Genomic DNA, 19,218 nt, shown 5'->3' with positions numbered 1-19,218 from the left:
TGGATTAAGGTAGCCAGCCCAAGTTTGATTCAACATTCCATCCTTCCAAGGTCAGTAAAATGAGTATCCAGCTTGTGGGGGGAAGGGGAGTGCTCAGAGACAGCTTTAGCAATATGGGGTGGTATATACATCAAAAGAACAATGTTATTATGCTCACTGCTCAGAAAGTCCCAGAAGCACTGATGGAAGATAAAGCAGTGGTGGACAAAGAGCCGAAGTCATACAATTACCACTTGGTTGAGGGCATAGCAGGCAGTCATGACTATGTGCCACAGACAGCACTCATGAGGAACAATCAAGAGTCTGCAGAAATGGTGCAGGCCAAGGAAGTCATTGGGATGTAAATCCCTCTTGAGGCACGGTGGCACTCCTGTCTCCATAGCAGGAAAGAAACACCTTCTGGTAAGAACATTTTGAACACACCAAAAATCTTGTATACTTTCAGGTGTAAAATGGGCTTGGGCCTAGTTAGTATTTGGGTGGGAGTTTGTCAAAGCATGCCAATGTAGGGCTATAGGAAACAATCTCAGATGAAGCTTTCACATTGTTGGACTAGATGGACCAGTGGTTGGACTCAGAGAAAGGCAACTTACTTTGTACATGCTTATTGTAATTTCTCATCCTCAGTCACATCACTCTCTCTGCATTGTCCACTTGTTTCAGTTATCACTTCACATCCACCGCCTGGAGTCCATGAAAGCTAAGTTGGTGTTACTCATTTGGCTAATTTCCAGAGATGAAGAGAGGTCTGACTCCTGCCCCTCCCCCCTTTGTTGCTTTCTTCATGAAAGCAGCAAGTCTCAAAATGAGAGGCTATTGTTTCTTCAGCTGAAAGGAAGTCAGAACATCAGGGTTCTCCTGTAGAGAGATTATTAACTGTTGTTGGATGCTTCCTGTCTGTGGGTCATTGTTTGGTTTTCTATATTTCCAGGTTGAAATATCTCTATAGGTATCTCATTTATTCTTGGTGATTTATTTTTTCCAACTAATTTGAAAGTAGCTTTCACATCACTGTCTAAAATTACAGTTTCTTCATCAAAGGATTCTTCCTCAAATAATACGTCATCCTTACCTTTCTTCTGTATAGTTTTCCAATACAGTGGTGCCTCGCTTGACGATGTTAATTCATTCCAGCGAAATCGCTGTAGAGCGAAAACATCATCAAATGAATTTTAAAAACCCATTGAAACACATTGAAAACTGTTCAATGCATTCTAATGGGCTGAATACCTGCTCGTCCAGAAAAGATCCTCCATAGGGGTGGCCATTTTTGGTGCCTGTAGTGCGAAAAATCAGTCCTAAAAAAAGCGGAGGGCCATTTTCTTCAGGTGGTGGCCATTTTGAAACCCAACGATCAGCTCTTTGCTGATCGTCGTAAAGAGAAAATCGGTTCCTGAAGCAGGGAACCGATCATTGCACAGTGAAAAAAAAAACCATTTAAACCATCGTTTTGCGATTGCAAAAACATCAACGTTAAGTGGATTCATTGTTAAACAGGGTAATCATCCAGCGGGGCACGACTGTATATTGTTTTCACCTTGTCTTCTCTCTTGAGCTTTAATCAATTCCTTCATTAGCAACAATGCTATTTGTTTTTATCTTTTGCTCTTCCCCAGTAGCAGATTGGATGTGACTGATCTGGGAATCTCATATTCCAGCACTATCACTTATTCTGTATTGAATTGTCTACTGCTCCTACAACTGCCCAGAAGCTGATTTCAAGAATGTCCTCTTTTCAACAGATGCAGTTTTCCAATCTGTTTTACTTAAGATAATGTTGTTTTGTTAATTATATCAGACGTGAAAAAAAACCAAAGGAAAGGAAGTATATTAAGAAGACAAAAATATTGTGGTACCTGAAAAAATGACTGCTATATTTTAATATGTGCTTTTATGGGCACACTCTGCACACTTTCCCCAAATACATGCATTATTATATGCAGCTTCTGTGCAAATATGCATTTCCACACAATGGTGTCCCCCTCAAATAGCTACAAATAACTGCAATCCAATTATGAGAAATTCCAATAGTGGAGGACAACCACATTCTGCTCCATCTGTTCATTCAGGAAGTGTGCATTTGACAAATTCTTATTAAAATACAATGTGAATACCATTCTCACCCCTGTCCCAACATCTCCAAAATCTTCCTACCCATATATGTCTTTGGTTTCCTGAGTCTTCAGGAAGATTTTCACATATCTCCCCTTCAAACATGAAGACATTTGGGCTGAGAAGTATATCTAAAGTCAAATGAGGTCAGTCTGAATACCTCCCAGGACTCAGTGGTTAGTTTCCAGGGAAGTTTTCTTTCTTTTCATTGGGATTGCGTCTGTCAATCTCCTTCCATTCTAGAACCTCCTTTTGCTACAGCCACTGATGGCAAGTGTGTTTGTATTGTCCCTCCCCAGCATCAATTTAATTATTTCTTAACCCCAAAATCCCAGAGCAGTAGCTGAAGTCTTCCTGACCCATCCTGTAGCTGATACACAACACACAAAGAGCTCTGTTCCCCCTCGTTTGGACACTTTTCTCTGAAACTCATGTGTATGCCTACTGAGCATATTTCAAGTCTGTGATGACAAAAATGGATACAAAGCAAAGTGATTTATGTGCAGGATTCACTGGCTTTGTCTATGTGGTTGTAAATAATAATGATCATTCTAAAACTCTTTATCATTTGACATACTTTTGCTATAGGGAAGAGGAACTATTCACACTAAAACATCTGACTGGAGCGTTCTATTAGGTACATTAAATTTACTCTGGCTCACAAAAGTGCTGAAGTGTTAACTTGAAAGGGCCAGTTGTAATGCCAATAGGGCGATAAAGCCAATTTTCACATAATAAGAAATTCAGTGTATTGCCAATTTTCTAAGCTAAAATAAATCATGCTTAATTTCTTTATCACTAGGGGTTAGGTTAATTAGCCTTCTTACTTATCATATTTGTATAAATATAGTTCATCCTCCACAAGGAACAGTCAGGAACTGCTGAGGTCTTATGCGAAAAAACCCAGTATGCAGTAAGCTCTAAAACACATAAAAAGAACTAAAAATGATGCATAGCCATTTGTGACCTGTTCATACCAAAAGCATGGTTAAGAATATATCAAATCCAGTTAAGCATTGCCTTGGGGCCTGTACCAATGGTGCAATTAAGTCACTGTACATCCCTGGATTTTATGACCTTGTGCTGCACTCCTTAGATGCAAAGAGTCTTAATTTATTCACTTCCGATAGTCTTACTAGAGGGTAGAACCTCTTAGACAGCAAAGTGTTTGACTGTGTTTACTTCAAATGGTCTTCTGCCTTCCTCTCTTGAGACTGAATTTACTTCAAACTGAGGTAAGCCACACTGTTACATGTGACAGTCTTCATTCTTCAACATGGAGCCTGCGTTTTTGGCTCTGAACTCTACCCAGATGGGACCCCTGACCAGAAATGCTGAGCCGTAGGATTTGAACCTTTAATACAGGATCCACAAAGTGTGTCCTGAAAGTCTACCTGAGATGTCCTCAGAAGTGGCAGTTCTTGCACTCAAGTCCCTGGGAGTGTGTAAATTAAGCCCTCTTTCAACACATACACCCATAAAACCCATCTGGGGGGATTCCTGATTTCTTCTTCCTTTTCTTCTTTATTTGCTAATTTACATTGTAAAGTAGGGAGTACTTTTGCCTATGCCACAGTGGGATGAAATCATTTTTTGTTACAGTGGGTGTCAGTATCTTAGATTGATTTGGTTAGACTAGACAAATCTGCAGCTGAATTTATTTAATTATTATCTCATTTATAGGCTGCCTTTCTCCCAAGGTGGCTCACAAAAATAAATAAATAAATAAATTGAAACACAATAAGCACAAAATATATTCATAGTATAATTTGGTGATCTGGCTTATTCATTTGATGTGTATTAAGCCTCAATTCAGGTGAAATTGATCGTGCTTTATTTCTACCAATGTGTTTGTGTAGGAATACTGTCAATGGATAAGACTAAAAAGTACTCATAAGCACTTTATAGCGACTTACGATTTCTGAGGCTTGCAAGTCAGGGCCCTGGGACTTGGGTTCAGGAGAAGAATCATCTTTACAGCTAAGTCTTATTATTATCACCATAATGGCCAGGGTTTCAGCCAGGCTTAGATGACAGATTCCCACACAGTTTCCCTTAAAGAGTCCTGTCCAAACAAATGTAGGGATAATGATTTCTATGAACAGACATATGAAGTGGCCATGGGGAGCCCCCTCAGCCCTCTCAGCCCATTTATAGTGAACTTCTACATGGAACATTTTGAAAAACAGGCCCTGGCTTTGGCACCCTTCGCACCCACAGTCTGGTTTCGATACATGAAGAAAAACTGGAAGAATTTCTAAACCATCTCAGTAGCATCCACCCAAATATACAATTCACCATGAAAAAGAAATAGAGGGCCCACTCCTTTTCTTAGATGCCATGGTCATACACAAACCTGACCGATTGCGTCACAAGGTCTACTGAAAACCCACCCACACAGACTGGTACCTACACAAAAATTCCAACAGCCACCCACAACAAAAAGAGGCATAATCAAAACACTGGTAGACCGTGCAAATCAGAGCTGTGAAGCTCAATTTCTCAGCACCAAACTCAACCATCTGAATTGGGCCCTACAGGCAAATGGCTATTCCAAGACTGAAATCACAAGATCCATCAAACCAAGAAAACAACAACAAACTGAAGAAGAAAAACAGCCACTGACAAATGAAGTATTTCTGCCATGCATCAAAGGGGTCACAGACCACATGGGGAAACTTTTGAAAAAACACAACCTACAAACAGTATTCAGTATCCACCTCAGTATCCACCACAAAAATACAACAAACATTACAGTCAGCAAAGGACAAAAGGGACCCCACCACCACCACTGCTGGAGTATACCGGATACCTTGCAGTTGTGGCCAGGTATATATTGGAACCACAAAACAAAGCATCCACACCAGAATCAAAGAACATGAGAGACATTGCAGACTAAAACAACCAGAAAAATCTGCAGTAGCACATGCCCTAAAACAAGCTGGACATGAAATTCTATTTCAAAATACTGAAATACTGGACAACACCAGCAATCATTAAGTCAGACTGCACAGGGAAGCCATTGAAATCCACAAGCACCAGCAGAACTTCAACAAAAAAGAGGAAAGTTTGAAACTCAACAAAACTTGGCTCCCAGCTCTGAAAAATACAGTGTGCAAAAGGTCAACAAACTCTACCCAACCACAAGGACCGGGGATCATTACACACAAAAGACCAGCTAATGACACCCATCAATCACAGTGACAGATTATCCTTGTTATCACAACAATACACCCACAACAAGACACACTAATCACCTATCTCCTGAAAAGGACAAAGGCCTATCTCACAGCCATAAATGCTCAACTCCCAAGCAAACTACACCAGAGCACAGAGTGCTATCCTCTGAAGATTCCGGCCACAGATACTGGTGAAACGTTAGGAAGAACAAGCTTCAGAACACGGCCAAAGAGCCCAAAAGACTAGCTAAAAACACCCATCAATCACAGTGACAGACCATCTCCCCCCTTATCACAACAATACACCCAGAACAAAAAACACCCTGATCACCATAATCTCCCAATCTCTTGAAAAGGACAAAAAGCTGATCCCAGAGTTACAAATACTCAATTCTCCCACACACTACACTAGAACACAGAGTTCTAACTCCTGTCCTCTGAAGATGCCGACCACAGAAACTGGTGAAACGTTAGGAAGAAAAACCTACAAACAGCCCGAAAAACCTACAATAACCAAATGTAGCTCTTGTTTTTTGCATTTTTATTGACTTCACCTGTGACCATCAGTTATATCAATATTATCCCTCTGTTTGTCAGTTCATATCTTACTTTGTTTTATCTTGTGCAGAACTCAATGTGAGGCAATGCTAACGCAGGACACTTCCTCTGTTATGAATAGATTTTACATTAATTTTTGTTTCATTATCTTTAGCTCCTTCCTTTTCATTTTAGACAGCAGTAGTTCATCATTGTTGTTGTCGTCGTCATCACCATCATCTTCATCATTTTCTCCTTCTCCTCCCAGCTTCTGAAATCTCAGTGTAGTGATTTTCAGCGTATTATTCCCTAAGCAGTCACCTGTGCTTCATTTCTTATGTCTTGCACTTGAACATACAGGCAACCTTTTCAGCCTGTCATTTACTTTATTTAATGCAGAAAAACTTAATTTAAGGAGCCTGTTCAGTCCAACACACCATTCCCTGTAGGAAACCTGGTTATTTAGAACCTATTTCTTGTTCATTGCCCTTCAGCTATATGTTTTGCATGCTTCTCCTTCTTATAATTATATCAATTATCTATGGTTATTACACACTGGTGTTCAGGCTTTTGTGGTTGCCACCCACTCTTCTTCTGAGCCTCCTTCATTTTCACCAAGACAGCCTGCCAGATCATGCTGGTTCAGGGGACTTAAAAAGCACCCTTCATCTTTCATGCACATAATGGCCAACATGTATGCCTTTTCCTGATACAACAGCTCCAGCTGATTTCCTGCTGGATCATACCCTACATCCCATTGCTTGAAGTTGGCAGCCTAGCTTGTGATCCCAAAATGTGATCCTCTGGTTATACTTAGATGCTTGTCCCTGAAAATCACCAGACTGAACAGGATAATGCTAAAGCATTTTGTTGGCCTTTAAAATGGGCTTTTGTAGCACCAGCAGGATTGGCCCATACCATGAGGCAGGGGGAGGCAGACACTTCAGGCAGTAGTCTTCAGAGAACTCAGATTCACAATATTTCCTGAACTAAAAGGACTACTACTGCTGGTTCTCTGGGGATGCCTAAACTAACATATTATTTGGACTACATTTTCTGTTTTTCAGAGTAGGTATATAAACCAAACATTGGTTTATACACAACACCACCTTTCCTCTGAGGAATACTTGTGAGTTAGCTATATCCAGAATAGTTTCTCCTTTAGCCCATTCAAAACCATCATGATGGAATCAAAATGGTAGTAGATGTATACATATATACACACTACAATTTTGATTCCATCATGATGGTTATATATGTATGTATACAGTGGGGTCTCTACTTAAGAACTTAATCCGTATTGGAAGGTGGTTCTCAAGTTGAAAAGTTCTTATGTTGAATCTGCATTTCCCATAGGAATGCACTGAAAACCATTTAATCCGTATCTGCTCTTTTCCGTCCATAGAAACTACAGTGGAACCTCTACTTAAGAACTTAATCCATTTTGGAATGGTGTTCTTAAGTTGAAACGTTCTTAAGTTGAAGCTAAATTTCCCATAGGAATGCACTGAAAACCATTTAATCCGTATCTGCTCTTTTCCGTCCATAGAAACTACAGTGGAACCTCTACTTAAGAACTTAATCCATTTTGGAATGGTGTTCTTAAGTTGAAACGTTCTTAAGTTGAAGCTAAATTTCCCATAGGAATGGACTGAAAACCAATTAATCCGTTCTGGCTGTTTTTTTGTTATGTAGAGGTGCGTTCGTACATTGAAGCATTAGTTCCCATAGGAACTAATGCAAAGCTGGTTAATACGTACTCTACCACTAGGGGGAGAATTTTTTTTAACCAAAGATGACCTAAGGTTAAAAAAAGAGCAGGAAAGTTTTTTTTTCCTGTTCTTATCTTGGATTTCTGTTCTCAAGTAGAAGCAAAATTTAGCAAATGGAGCTGTTCTTAAGTTGGATTGTTCTTAAGTAGAGACGTTCTTAAGTAGAGACCCCACTGTATTCACATCCGGGAGATGATTGCTTGAATTTCTGCTTTATGCACCAATATGTCTTGGGCATTTTCTTTTCCAGATTAACTGATGCAGAGTACAAGGGAGTATTTCCTGCTCCAGTTCTAGCAGCATTTTCAGGAAGCAACATTTTAATGGGCTCTGATAATATGGATGATTTTGAACCACAGCAAGTTGAGAATAATTGTTGCTCAAGAACCATGCAATGACTGTTGAATCAATTGACACCGAACAATCCCTTAGAGGCCATTTTGAAAAACACAGAGTTGGTGTGCAAGATCTATTCTCTGTCTTTTAACAGCTGCTATGTGATTGTCAGGAAATAACTGAAAATCCTTGAATTTCTAATAGCTGTTTTTCAGAAACTAGGTATATGTGGGAAAAATATATGAGCTTTGTTTCGAAAGATCACAAGCAATTACCAAGGCAACCATTTATTTTATTGTTCACTATATCCTCCACACCCATGTATTTACCCTTTCTCATTTATATTTCCCTTTCTAATCACCAGTTTTATAGGCTAACATTATCCTAATATGCTTTGCTGGATCACACTGTTCATTCACATTTAACATCCTGACTTGGACTAATTTAAAACTAGCATATTCCCAAGCATTTGATGGAGTTACACATTTCAGACATTGCTAATTGCTAAATCATTTGCAGCTGGGCACATATTTGATAGGCCTTATAGCAAACAAATTTTATATATATATATAAAATTTTTATATTTTATATAAAATGTGTTTGCCCTAAGGCCTATGAAGTATGTGCCCAGGCTAAACAACTTAAAATTATACCTGCCTTTGGGTCTCTCTTTTAAACTACCTACACCTGTTTTTCTGTTGTTTATCATCTCTATATTTACAGATATATGATCTACAGATGTTCAAAATTGCTTCATCATACATGTTCAAGTATAAACTCGATTCTCCTGGGTGACTGAGTAACATTACTTGTCTTAGAGTAAGTGGAATGGAAAGAATGGGCTCATAACTCCTTCCATGTCCTTTGAACAGATGGAAGAAAAATATTTTTTGACTATTGTTCCCATAACCAAGCATACATGGGCAGTGCCCGTCATGGTGGATAGATTCTGGGAATCATAGTTGAAAAAGGAACTCTGCTAAGCCCTAGTCTTCATTTACCCAAATTTATCTTGAATACTTTAGTAAGAATAGATCATGAACATCTGGTAGCAATGTTGTATGATTCTGGGAAGATGTTTCCTCAGAATTCAAAAACTTTAAAAGGATCCAGCTCCCTGGATTCACAACTTAATGGCATTCATTTAGTTACATAAGTGATGTTCATTTTGACTGCCCATTTATTGGAAAAAAATAGCCCTGCAATATGGTATAATGTACTGTCAACAGCTATAAAACAACACACAAGCAAAACACAAGTGAAAACCATCTAAAATAGCATCACAGAAAAGCCAACAAGGGATTAGTTTAATTCAAAAGCCATTTTTATCTCCCACATTCATTTACTCTCTCAGAAAGTACACCAAACTGTAATGGAACACTGTATGTTAACTGATTGGCAATCTGGGTGTGGGAAGACTGAAGGATGACCAACACATACTCTTTTGTCACTTGAGCACACTCTAGTGGTGAGCATTACATGTGAAACAGCCATAAATCTTGGCCTAACAAAGAAAGGTTTCCAAACTTCTGTGGGAAAGTGAGTTCTAAAGGAGCCTGCCCTCCCTAGAGAGTGTGTGGAGACATTCTCCATCAGATCACAATATCTCATGAAACTTCGTGATTGCACAAATCACTCACTTTACCAAATCACACACACACACCATACTGAGGAATTGTTCTTGCTCAACAGAGAAACACCACAGGAATGGAAGTGGTGAGAGGACTGCTCTATCTACTGCCAGTTTAAGGACTTCCACTCCCATAATTTGGCTTGGGGAAGGTTCTTGTTGACTTATGGTAGTAGAAGTTCTTGAAATATAAAAGTCTCATCCCAATTTATAGGCACAGGAGGCAAGAGCTTGAAGTTGCCAGTTGGCCTGGTACTAGTGGTGTGCCATAATAATAATCAGTCTAAAAGGAATTTGAGAAAGAAACACAGAAGATAGACAGCAGATAAAATGATGTGGTACAAGAGTGAGTGTTTCTCTCTCCATGGTTTCTTACTTTCTTTAAAGTCCTATTTATAGTATTTTAACCATGAGTCTTCTAATCATGAGGTTCATTCAACAGCCAGAGTAGTGTACCCTACATGATTAACATAACACCCTTTTTAGTTACAAGCGATGCATTTCCCAAGAAAGCAGGCATTGCTTTTGTGGTATGTTAAGGTATCGGAAGAACCATAGTGATGAAATCTCTCACACCAAGATTCACAGCAGCAGCGAGGCATTATTATCAAAACAATGGAAAGGGAAGATCCTCAAATATGAGAATTAATCATATAAAAGTGTAAAAACAGAGGTGATGAAAGATGAGAATCACGATGGAAGTGAGATAGGAGCTTAAGTGCTATTGTATTTTATTTACGATGTGTTGGCATGAGACTTTGTTTCAATATTTCAGCTTGTTTTCAAGCCAAACACTGATATTGGACCAAACACAATGGAGGGAGGGGGGTAATGAAGTTTGAGATGCATCTTGCATTCCAATAGAAGACAAACAAGCCTACTGATATTGTCTTTCTATCGTTTAATGAAATTTATTTTTGGCTTCCTGACAGCTCCACTGTAAATGGTGCTTCTTGTATAAGCTATATTATAATTGGATTGAGGCACTTCACCTTCTACTGAGCCATTATGCCAACTCTCCCGGCCGCATGTTGCTCCCTTCCTAATAAAGCAGAATAAACTGGAATTGTTATTTTGCAGAATAATCACTAGAAATTTAAGGAGACTGTAAGAACAAAAGCTTGTTTCACATGTTATAGGCACAAAAGAAACAATGTGTTGAAAGGATAAATAACCAGACTAAATTGATAGGGGAAAAAAATTAACAATGAGCTCCTGAAAGCAATGACAAATGCCTATTTCCCATGCAAAAAATTACATATTTTCTGCAATGGCTAGATAGAAGAAATAAGATACCCCTATTTGATGCAGGCTATGTTTTCTTGATAAATGTGGAATAAAACTGGCAGGAGTAGACCCTATTGAGGGTAAAGAAAGACTTGCCCCATGCAATGGAAGATGTCTGCTGGGAGCCAAGGGGAGCACTAGGGGCTCAAAGATGTGGAGTTGTGATTTCAGTGGTCTACTCTTTAATCCTTTACAACACCCAGATGGGGAGACCTCACTAAGGTCTTGTCAGTTGCACATATCCAACTGCTGGCATATTGAGTGTAGCACCTTAACAGCAGCACCTTTTAAGATTTTAAATAGTTCCACTGGAATGCCATCACCTCCACTGGCCTTGTTGTTAGACATGCTTTCTAGGGCCCACTTGACTTTACAACCCAGGACTTAAAGTCAGCAAGCACACTATCTGGGTTGTCCGGGACATCCAGATCTTTCTGGTATAATTCCTCTGTGTATTCTTGCCACCTCTTCTGCTTCCGTGAGGTCGATACAATTTTTGTCCTTTATCATGTCCATCTTTACACAAAGTGTTCCTCTAATATCTCCAATTTTCTTGAACAGATCTCTGAGCTTTCCCTTTCTATTATTTTCCTCTATTTCTTTGCACTGTTCATTTAAGAAGGCCCTCTTGTCTCTCCTTGCTATTCTTTGGAAGTCTGCATTCAATTTTCTGTAACTTTCTCTATCTCCCTTGCATTTTATTTCCCTGCTTTGCTATTTGTAAGGACTCATTGGACATTAACTTTCCTTTCTTGCATTTCTTTTTCTTTGGGATGGTTTTTGTTGCTGCCTCCTGTACAATGTTACAAGTCTCCATCCACAGTCCTCTGTCCACCAAATCTAGTTCCTTAAATCTGTTCTTCACTTTCCATTGTGTATTCATAAGGGATTCGGTTTCGATTAAACCTTAGTAGCCCAGTGGTTTTTCCTACTTTCTTCAGTTTAAGCTTGCTTTTGCTATAAGAAGCTGATGATATAAGAGCCACAATCAGCTCCAGGTCTTGTTTTTGCTGACTGTATACGGCTTCTCCCTATTTGGCTGCAGAGAACATAATCCATCTGATTTTGGTATTGCCCATCTGGTGATTTCCATGTGTAGAGTCACGTGTTGTTGGAAAAGAGTGTTTGTGATGACCAGCTTGTTCTCTTGACAAAACTCTATTAGCCTTTGCCCTGCTTCATTTTGAACTCCAAGGCCAAACTTACCTGTTGTTCCTTTTATCTCTTGACTCCCTACTTTAGCATTCCAATCCCCTATAATGAGAAGAACATCTTTCTTTGGTGTTAATTCTAGAAGGTGTTGTAAGTCTTCATAGAATTGGCCAATTTCAGCATTGGTGGTTGGTGCATAAACTCATTTTTGAGATTGTATCCCTATACAGCTTTTCCCACTCTTGTTGACTATGAGGGCTACTACTCCATTTCTTCTACGGGATTCTTGCCCACAATAGTAGACATTTATGTATTTATTTTATTAGATTTATACCCCGCCCATGTAGATGAATGGTCTACTCTGGGCGGCAATTACATACTGTCAGGTCAATTCTGACATGATAATCATCTGAATTGAATTCACCCATTCCCGTCCATTTTAGTTCACTGATGCCCAGGATGTCAATGTTTATTCTTGCCATCTTTTGTTTGACCACATCCAGCTTACCAAGGTTCATAGATCTCACATTCCAGGTTCCTGTGCAGTATTTTTCTTTGCAGCAATGGCCTTTCCTTTCACTTCCAGGCACGTCCGCAGTGGAGCATCCTTTCGGCTTTGGCCCAACCACTTCATTAGCTCTGGAGCTACTTGTACTTGTCCTCTGCTCTTCTTCAGTAGCATGTTGGACGCCTTCTGACCTGAGGGGCTCATCTTCCAGCATCATATCTTTTAGCCTTTTGTTTCTGTCCATAGGGTTTTCTTGGCAAAGGTACTGGAGTGGCTTGCTGGTTCCTGCTCCAGGTGGATCGCGTTTAGTCCGAAATCTATACTATGACCTGTCCGTCTTGGGTGTCCCTGCATGGCATGTTCCATAACTTCTCTGAATTACTCAAGCCCCTTTGCCACGACAAAGCAGCAATCCGTGAAGGGGAGGTCATACCGGGGACAAAAATATGCAGCAACTGGCTGAAGGCTTGGGATTCCACAGTGAACAGTGGAAGTCTGAGCAGGGTGATCATCTCAGCGACAAGACAAGTGACCACCTGCTGGGCCTTGCCGTTCAACCACCAGCTAAGGTCATGGCGGACCCAACAGGTGCCACTTCATGGAGCATGGCCTGTTTCATGCTCCTGGCCCCAGAAACCCCTGTGGCTGCCCTTTCTGCTGTCCCTGGAACTGCTCTTTTCCCTCTCCCAGATGGTGCAGATGATGTGCCTTCCCTGGACATGAGCTTTGGGTGGTGCCTCTCCAGATGTTGGTGGAGGGCAGTGGAGGACATGTGCCTGGGGTCTGACCTCTTCCTGACCACCCCAAGGCAAGTATTGCAGCGTGCCAGCCATGAGTCATCACTGAGCGCTGTGAAATGATCCCATATGGCCCCTCTGCCATGTTTGCCCAAACAAGAACCCACTGCCTGCCCCTGACTGCCGGCCTAGGAAGAACTCTGTGTCCCAGGGGTGCTGCTGGTCTGGGAGGAGGGAACAGATGACTCTGGGGACAGGGGTGGGGGGAACTGTGAAGCCTGCCCTGTCGTTACTGATTCCAAATCGGACTGGGGATCTTCAGAAACATCCAGTAACTCCTCAGACTCCTCTATGAAGAGGAGCGGCAGTTCTTTAGGCACCTCTGGAAGCTTTGGTTCCATGCCTGCCTCTAAGGCCACCGGAGGAGGGATAGTGGCTCCCTATGAATTAATATAAATCTCTCTCTCTTTTTTTCTTTTTAAAGGAAAAAACGAAATGAGCCCCCAAACAAGAAGAAACAGGTTGGGGGTGGGATAGGATGGGGGAGTAGGGAGGGAGGTAAAACAACAATCACACTTTATCCTTCCCCACTTGAATTAAATCCCCTTAATTACATAATTAACTAAAAGTGTAATGAATTTAAATAAAAGAACCTTGAACTATGAACTAAAGCCCACTTTATCCAATACCCGACGAAATATTAATTAAGCACAGCAAAAACAGCAACACAGAAAGAACCCCAAGCGGCCACAGAAGCAAAAGAGGTAAAGGGGGAGGGGGTGAGGATCAACAGGGGAAAGCACCCCCGCACCCTAAAGAATAACAACACCCGATTAACAGTTAAAAAACAAGCTTAATGCAACAAATGAAAAATAAAATTTAGCAATCAGCTATTGAGCATTCTGATTGGCCGCAGGAGAAAGGGACCCACACAGGTAAAATTGAAACTGCAAAAAGGCTGCTGTGGAGGGACCCATCCTTCTTAAAGGCTCCGTCTGTCCACCCAGAAAAGGCTGTGTCATCTGTGACGCTTGCCTCCATGCAGGTGGGCAAAGCCTCTCTGAAATGGCGACACTGTGCCATTTCGGAGAGATCACTGAATGAAAAAGTGGCTTCACAGCAAACCATAAAAGAATCAGCAGAGGCAGGACTAGAGGAAGGAACGAAAGAAGGAGGTCGTGTGCTGGAATTCAAGTCACACCACACCCAGTATGAAGGGAGAACCCCTAAATTAGTCCTCTGTGTGAGCACTGTCTGTGATTCCAAATGCCATACAGGCTGCAAATCAAATTGCAGCAAAGCCGAATCATTCCAGTTCAGCATTTCAGTGTAGTTGTACTCTGAGTATGTTCTTCTTACCAGGTTGTATAATGTGCAAATGGAGAGAAAATGTGATTCTATCAACCATGTATCTGAAACAGAACATCAGCTGTCTCAGCCTTTGGGGTAGGCATGGTAAAGGATCCAAGTGAATAATTTATCCAGAGTATGATCCAAACATATGTGACCTGATCCCCCCAAGTGTGTTGAATCACAATTCCAATAATCTTCTACATTAGCCACTTATGGGGATTGCAGTCAAAGACTTTCACAAAGTACCAGGTTACCTAATTACGTCATGACCATTAATGCAACAGTCTGGCCAGCTTGAAAAAATAGCTGTCCCTGGACAAAGCCTAGCAATGCGGTCTTGAACCTGCTGCCAACAGCCATGATGTCAGGGCAAGCCTAACACACTGCTTTTTAAAATGTTATTAAGGAAAGATTTGGAAAAAAAATTTTTTGAGGAAGATTCATTAGTTATTACCATTTAATGTTTTATTGTTGTTTTCTATAATTTCGGGAGACAACAGATGTTTTTCATCATCTTGTTCCTCCATAAAATATGTAATTGCTGAGCTGCGATGTGGAATATGAGACAGCAATTCATTATCAGGCTGCTGAATAAAGCTATTTAGAACACATGAAAGAATGCCTCTCATAAGTCAAGATATGTGGCAATCTGCAAGATAAAGCTTTCAATCTGCATCCCATTTCTTCTTTTTTGTTGTTGCAGTTTCCTATTGTTTGTCTCCTTCCTAACAGCAGCAGCAGTAGTATTATTTTATTGTCTGGCAGTTGTATTTTGTTTTGAAACATCCCAGCTGTAACAAATATATATATATATATGACAAAGCCTCACAATTTTTGTTCTCAAAGAAGATTAAGAAAAAGCAATAGTTTCACCCTATTGAACCAATTCAAGGGTCTGTTTATTCATCAAGTGAGCAGCTCTTTCACCACTGGTAGGCACTTTTAATAGGTGAAGAAGGAATACAAGAATGTTGTTATTTTGTCATGAGCTGGGTTTAGATGTAAAATAGCTCAATGGGCACTCTGGTCTATTCCATGATATCTCTTATCAGTTCCGAGAAAACATAACAGAGAGCTGGAGGTATTAGGGTAAATAGGAGGTGAAGTTCCACAAGCTTGTGATTGTGGGGGAGGGGAAAGGGAGGGGAACAAATGAATGTTTCAGTGATATTGTCCTTTGAATATGGGAAAGCTTTCATTTCTTCAGCAGAACACATCTAAGAATATGTTGGAACTTAAGGAATGGGAAGAGAAAAAAACATTGAATAATAGAATGTGGACTGGAATACAAAATTCAGCTTCCTTACAATATTGGCTCCAATTTCCAAATGATATCAGGATTGGCCTGAATGTGCTTGGTGACATCTCCAAAGGCTGAAATTCCTAGTGTGAGGAACTGGGGTTTTAGTGACCATACAGCTTCTAGCACCTTGCTGTCACCAACAAAAATGGCAGAATGTACAAAGAATAAGTTACAAAGAATAGAATCCAACAGAATTGGGTTAAATTGTCCATAATATCTGCTCTCTAAAAAGCAGAGCATGGAAATTTGATTCTAAGAGCATCTCTGAAGCCTCTTCAGATTAGGAATCTCCAATATAGTACAGTTGTTATTGTCCTACTGTGACTAGTACCAGATTAAACTTTCCACTGAGAGTTGTGAAGATGAGACTCTTGTATTAATAATTCTTTTCATGAAAACTATTTGGAAGAAAGAAGGACTATGAATAGGAAACAAATAAGCATGCATTAGTGTGCTTGTTTATTGCATTTTAAAACCATTTTTTTTCCTGAATAGAGCTTCCAAGGCAATGCACAGCAGATAAAACAGTTTAAAATATATTGTATTGTAACAATACATCATTTTTTTAAAAAAAAAATCAAATGTAAACCCCATTTTAAACCCAATATAAAAGACCAAAGGCCTTTCAGAACAATACAGTTGTAACTGTCATGTATTTCCAAAGTAGAACATTTCCAGGATAGTTCCATTGTCTCTATGGCCAACTTTCTAGCATCCTCAGCACTAGCTACTTGGCAAATAAGTCTTTCTCTGCTATCTGATCTCATGTGTATGTCATGAAAAGCAGTGACATTCTGTAGCCTATGTCCATTTTGCTCTAGAAAATGCAAGCATGGACGCTCTGGAGAAGCAAACAAGCCATCTCTACAAAGTATGTTGTCAGCAGGGTATGGTTTGCCACTTTAAACATTGATTTTGTACTAGTAGAATACCATGATATTTTATCACTCTTCAGGTTTGCCAGTGATTTTTAACCTCTTTAGGTTATTTTATACATTAGAATAAAATGTGAGCAAAGAACTAGTCCAACCATTCTCAATGAGGGCAGTATAGCCTCCCCGGGGGCGGGGGGGGGCTGGTATGTTTGAAGGGGTCACAGGCTTGAAACAATTATTCACACACAATTTTATAGAGTTTGTTATGCAACTTATGCAATGATGATTTGGCCTATATTTCTTTCATATTTTGTTTATAGTTGTGGCCAACAAAAGGTTGAAAATGGCTGATAGTCCATCAAGTTCCATGTATTTTTATTTTAAAAATGTTACCTACGTCAATCCTTTCTTCTCAAATGTGGCCATTACTGTATTTGTGTTTTACATTTTCATTTCCTTTATAATTATTTAAAAACAACAACAAAAATAATTAGGTGTATTTTAACTGATAATTTTTATTGAAAAATGGCCCCATTTACTCCTTTCTTTTCTTCCTCTTGTTTCATATTCTTTAACCAACTTGACTTCTTCCCCTGTAGTTCTGTATTCTTTTCAAAGCAAACTTCCAGAGACAACTGGACAAACCTGTAGACAAAATCCATTTGATCTATTTGGACTTTAGATCTATATCTGATCGATTTGGCCAGAAGAAACCATCTAGATGTGAGGAAAGGAAGATGTCCACAGAAATGAACCTCACAGATCTACCTATCCCTGTACAGTGGTGCCTCGCTTAACGACAATAATCCGTTCCAGGAAAATCACTGTTAAGCGAAAACATAGTAAAGCAAAATTTAAAAGCCCATTGAAACGCATTGAAACCCCCTTAATGTGTTCCAATGGGCTAAAAACTCACCGTCCAGTGAAGATCCTTCATACGGCGGCCATTTTCGGTGCCTGTATAGTGAGGAATCCGTCCCTAAGCACAGCAGGGAGCCATTCTAAGCACCCGGTGGCCATTTTGAAAACCCGACGATCAGCTGTTTTTGATCGTCGTAAAGCGAAAATCAGTTCCCGAAGCAGGGAACCAATCATTGCTAAGCGAAATTCACCCATTTAGACCATTGCAATTGCGATCACAAAAACATCATCGTAAAGTGGATTCATCGTAATGTGGGGCAGTCATTAAGCAAGGCACCACTGTATAGGGCTAGAAAGCAGTGCACTACAATTTGAAGGCCCTGATGAGAAATGTTATGATCAATGAATATAGACAGGATGTCCCTATCTTAAGGATGTGTAAAATATTCATGATTTCCACATTCCATTACAAATGCAGCATGGTGATTTTCCTGGAAAGCTATGCTATATATATGTGCCCATATCAGAGCTCATGTTTGGCGTCATCAGGAGAAGGTTATCTTAAGTGAAGATAAAATTTTATTGGAGTAAACTACTTTATCTGGAAAAGAGGAGAGATAGGGACTGTTATCACTAGCTACATGATAACAGGTGCGTGGAAGGAAATGAAGTCAAGCCTGAGAGTGGCAGTTTCTAGATGACAGTGCAAAAGAGCAAACAAGAAATAGAAGGAATATACTAGGGAACCCTGACTTATCTTTGCTTCTGTTGCCTCCTACTGGCACATAGCCATTTGTGCAAATGCGTTTGCAGGTCTCTCTGTTTTCACTGAAAGTATCAGTGGGTCCCATAATGCATAGGGAATTTACAAACATTGCAGGAGTGAGAGGAAGGAGATTCCACTCTTCATCATTGCCTTACATATATATGGGTACATATACTTCTACACATAACAACAACATTGGGAAGGGAGATTCCCTTCCTCTTCAGCTTTGCTTGAAGCTACTCATCTCTGAAAGTGAGTGTGAGCAAATTAAATGCTTCCCAGAACTCAATGAGAGGTAGATCACTATGTGATATCATTTTAATGTAGATCTGGTATGGCAAGTGTTGCAATCTGCCCATCTGACCTATTTGGCTACCTGCCCTTTTGCTCACACTGACATTTCTTCAAGGATCTTTGGTGCTTCTCCTCCTCCAGCACCACTTTCTATAGTGAATGAAGCAAGGATGACGCTGGAAGGGTTAGCAGCACTTCTCAGTGTCCTAGATCTTCTAACATTACTAGAGGGGAGCAGGAGAAGCAGATGCTGCAGCAGTTCCTATGTCAAAAAAGGCAATATCACAGAGGCCTTAAATCTGCTGAGGCACAAATAAGAAATCAATGGAATGGGCATCTGGCCTCCGTTAGAGAGGACAGTTCTCCATTTGATGGGCTGCTGGTTGACAATCCTCCTTTTGAAGGTGTCCACTTCTGGGAGGATCTGGCAAATGAAGGTCTGATGTAGTAACGAAGTCCCATACATAGGGAGATCAGGGTTGTGAAATTACCCATTCATGGTAAGCACTTGGATAT

This window comes from Pogona vitticeps, chromosome 4 (genome assembly GCF_051106095.1).
Source record: "Pogona vitticeps strain Pit_001003342236 chromosome 4, PviZW2.1, whole genome shotgun sequence".
In the NCBI taxonomy this organism is placed as follows: domain Eukaryota; kingdom Metazoa; phylum Chordata; class Lepidosauria; order Squamata; family Agamidae; genus Pogona; species Pogona vitticeps.
This window is presented reverse-complemented; position numbering follows the sequence as displayed.